Source organism: Theropithecus gelada, chromosome 17, assembly GCF_003255815.1.
Source record: "Theropithecus gelada isolate Dixy chromosome 17, Tgel_1.0, whole genome shotgun sequence".
NCBI classification, from domain to species: domain Eukaryota; kingdom Metazoa; phylum Chordata; class Mammalia; order Primates; family Cercopithecidae; genus Theropithecus; species Theropithecus gelada.
In genome coordinates, this window is record NC_037685.1 from 48,226,015 (window position 1) to 48,230,488 (window position 4,474).

The 4,474-nt window shown below is 42.2% G+C and overlaps 1 long non-coding RNA gene across 1 annotated transcript; it reads left to right on the forward strand.

The window, feature by feature from the left end:
- Window positions 1-2,786: 2,786 nt before the first annotated feature.
- Window positions 2,787-3,744, forward strand: LOC112610597. The gene is made up of 2 exons (XR_003116437.1): window positions 2,787-2,899; window positions 3,442-3,744. It is a non-coding gene; the product is annotated as an uncharacterized LOC112610597 (long non-coding RNA).
- The last annotated feature ends 730 nt before the right edge of the window (window positions 3,745-4,474 follow it).

Consider the following 4,474-nt stretch of genomic DNA (forward strand, 5'->3'; position numbering starts at 1 on the left):
GGTGATCCGCCCACCTCGGCCTCCCAAAGTGCTGCTGGGATTACAGTGTGAACCGCCCTGCCCAGCCAATTATTAGGCCTGTTTTATGATGTACAATTTGCTTTACGAAATCTTAAGGAAAAACAGCAAATGTAAGGTATTTAATGCAAAGCAGAGACAGTTTTCCTTTGGTAGAATTGTCTTAACAATCATCATATTGTCTTCCACAATGGTTGACCTAAGTTACATTCCCACCAACAGCGTCAACACGTTCCTATTTCTCCACATCCTCTCCAGCATTTGTTGTTTCCTGACTTTTTAATGATCGCCATTCTAACTGGCGTGAGATGGTATCTCATTGTGGTTTTGATTTGCATTTTTCTGATGACCAGTGATGATGAGCTTTTTTTCATATGTTTGTTGGCCGCATAAATGTCTTCTTTTGAGAAGTGTCTGTTCACATCCTTTGTCCACTTTTTGATGGGGTTGTGTTTTTTTTGTAAATTTGTTTAAGTTCCTTGTAGAGTCTGGATATTAGCCCTTTGTCAGATGGATAGATTGCAAAAATTTTCTCCCATTCTGCAGGTTGCCTGTTCACTCTGATGATAGTTCCTTTTGCTGTGCAGAAGCTCTTTAGTTTAATTAGATCCCATTTGTCAATTTTGGTTTTTATCGCCATTACTTTTGGTGTTTTAATAGTATAATCTTTGCCCGTTCCTGTGTCCTGAAAGGTATTGCCTAGGTTTTCTTCTAGGGTTTTTATGGTTTTAGGTCTTATGTTTAAGTCTTTAACACCATGGAATACTATGCAGCCATAAAAACAGGTGAGATTATGTCCTTTGCAGGAACATGTACGAAGCTGGAAACCATCATTCTCAGTAAACTAACACAGGAACAGAAAACCAAACACTGTATGTTCTCACTCATAAGTGAGAGTTGAACAATGAGAACACATGGAAACAGGGAGGGGAACATCACACACCCGGGCCTGTTGAGGGGAAGAATAGCATTAAGAGAAATACCTAATGTAGATGACAGGTTGATAGGCGCAGCAAACCACCATGGCACGTGTATACCTATGTAACAAACCTGCACATTCTGCACATGTATCCCAGAACTTAAACTATAATAATAATTTTAAAAATAGGTCAACAACCACAACAACTAAAAACCATCCATCATATTGTGTCTGAAGTTGGTTCCTTCCAGTGGGTTCTTGGTCTTGCTGACTTCAAGAATGAAGCCGCAGACGCTTGCATTGAATGTTACAGTTCTTAAAGATGGTGTGTCCAGAGTCTGTTCCTTCAAATGTTCAGATGTGTCCAGAATTTCTTCCTTCTGGTGGGTCTGTGGTCTTGCTGACTTCAGGAGTGAAGCCGCAGACCTTTGCAGTGAGTGTTACAGCTCTTAAGGGTGGTGCGGCCCCAAAGAGTGAGCAGCAGCAAGATTTATTGTGAAGAGCGAAAGAACAAAGCTTCCACAGGACCCGAGTGGGTTGCCACTGCTGGCTTGGGTGGCCAACTTTTATTCCCTTATTTGGCCCTGCCCACGTCCTGTTGATTACTCCATTTTACAGAGAACGGATTGGTGTGTTTTTACAGTGTGTTGATTGGTGCATTTACAAACTTTTAGCTAGACACAGAGTGCTGATTGGCACGTTTACAAACCTTTAGCTAGACACAGAGCACTGATTGGTGTGTTTACAATCCTTTAGCTAGACAGAAAAGTTCTCCAAGCCCCCACTCCACCCAGGAAGTCCAGCTGGCTTTGCCTCTCAATATTATATCCCCTAGCCCATCAAAAACGTTTAGAGTACCAGATATGGTAGCTCACTCCTGTAATCCCAGCATTTTGGGAGGCTGAGGCTGGCAAATTGCTTGATCTCAGGAGTTTTAGACCAGCCTGGGTAACATGACAAAACTCTGTCTCCAAAAAAAAAAAAAAAAAAAAAAAAAATTGCAGGGTGTGATGGCCTGTGCCTGTAGTCTGGCTACTTGGGGGTAGAGGACTAAGGTGAGGGTTTCTTCTGGGGCCCAGAAGTTGAGGCTGAAGTGAACTATGTTATGACACTGCACTCCAGCCTGGGCAACAAAGTGAGACCCAGTCTCAAAAAAAAAAAAAAAAAAAAAAAAAAAAAAAGGTTTAGGGTACTCTTCTTTCCTAAATTTAATTATACACTGAATTCCTTGGAAAATTCATCTGAATTGACTAAAACATGATAATATTATGTCAATTTATGTTTTTAAATGTTTTTTTATTATTTTCATCCTTATTAGATTATTTCCTAGCTGCTTTCAAATTAGCAATCATAATTCTCAAAAACAAATGTAAGTCATCAAAAGGTAGGCATGTCAGCATTCAACCTGTTATTTTTAGGATAAGATCCATTTTCCATGAAGTTTGTTTTATTGCTTCCTAGTTCTCTGTGCAGAAATGTGCTCCGGGAGGCCTGCCCTGCTCCGCCCAGCTGTAAATCTGCTGTGCGTTTCCCTCACTAGCTACTGCTTCCTCCTGGGCCTCCCGGCAATCACCAGACAGGAGGCAGAACTTGGCCTCCTGTAATCCTGAATCGGCAGGCAGGGTTATATGCTAGACACAAAGGAAGCCACAGCTAGCAGAAGGCGAGCCGACAAGAACAGGGAAATGGTTCTGCCGTCATATCCCCTGGAATCTCTGTGCCTTGGTGTCTCCGTTGGTAAAGACAGACTGTCCTAGATCTCCAAGGTTTCTTGAAAAACTAAAATCCATTATTGTTGAGTGCCTTCTAGAAGTTGCCTAGGAAACACTTTTTCTTAGAAAATATTCATAAACAGACCTGGAATGAATCCTTCTCGCTGTCCATACACTGAGACAGGATCAACTCTAAGACTGTGGCAGGGAGAAGCCGCACGTGGAGTTACCCTGTCAGGATCCAGGATCGGTAGGAAACAGGCTCGGTGCCCTGCTCTGGCACCAGCCAGGCTGGCCCTTATCTGAATCCGTTCCAAATGCTTGACGTTACCTTAAGCCGCAGAACTCAGAATTAGATATAATAGGCGAGGCAAACGCTCACTATTAATGATACAAGATAAACCCTGATAAGGATAATAAAATTAGAAGTTATCTGTGATTAGCTTGAAACAAAACGTCGCTGCCTTAAAAACACTTTCTTTTCCCATATCTATACCATTTTCTCCCACGGTAATTTCAAATCATGATCTTTTATTTGGAATTTGAACTCTTTACTTTCCCCCTCTAAATGAACTATCCTTAGAAACATTAATTATCTTTGAAAGTATAATTTCAGTAGCAGCAAAAGAATTCATTGTAATTTAAAAATTCAAGTATTGGTTATTTCTATATTTTACTAATACAACTAACGCTGTCATAAGCACCCTTGTGATAACCCCTTGCTTCAAGACTGTTACGTTAAATTACCAAAATTTATTTTTATTTTTATTTTTTTGTAATTCATGCATTCAGATCTTAATCAGATTGCAAGTTCTTCAGGCCTGGAACCATATCATCACAGTGAATAGCCAAGTGTAAAGGGGATCCCGGAGAAACTCCGACCCACCTGCACGCTGGGAAAATGGGGTGGAGTCACGGAAGTTCACGCGCGTTGCAGAGGGGAGAAGCCTCCCCTCTCCTCATCCTGGATAGTACCTGGGGTTCTGTCGCTGAGGCGGGAAAACCGGCCAGCAGGACTGTTGCTTTGCTGAGAGTCCCTGTTTCCCTTTTTTTCCTTTTGGCCCAATAAATTCCATGTTTTCTCACCCTTCAAAATGTCTGTGACCCTAATCTCTCATGGCCGTGTGACAAGCGCCCTACAGAGAAAGTTCTACAACAATAGCTTTCATAGGATCGTATCAGTGTTAAGCTGTAGTTTATAATGGATGCCTCTCAGGAAGGTGTCCCTCAATAACGTGAACGTTTTTAAAATGAAAAAATTGATTGTAGAGAGTCCACCTATGAAATGAGCACGTATTATTGCAGAGCTAGAAAATCAACGTGAAGAAACAGAGCAGCTGGCATGTCCGCAAAACTCAACTTGAACGTAGTGGGAGATGTTAGCATAACCGAAGAAAACCGCTGTCAGCAGTTTGGGAGGGAAGGACTGGGTCTGAACACACAGACAAATTACAGCAAGAACCACCAAGGTGGACGTTGCTTACCCAGTGCTCATGGAGTCAGAGCTCTCTTCACAGGCTCCAAAGTATTCTTCCCCTGAGCAAAGCCATCTCCATTGTCAGATGCAGAAGCCCCAGCCAGGGCCCAGGAGATGCTGGATTCTTCCAACTTCTGCAGGTCTTCGAGACTTCTTCCAGCTGTGATTGGGTTTCCCGTGTAAGTGCCCAGGGGAGAGAAAGCTCGGTTATTGTGACTTTCAGTCTCCTGGACTTTGTAAAGTGATTTCTCATTGAATTTAAGAAATGACATACAGTTATTCAATTAGCAAAGCTTTAGTGTGCAGCAGCTGTTCACCAGATCTTATGCCAGGCCCTGGGGATAAAAG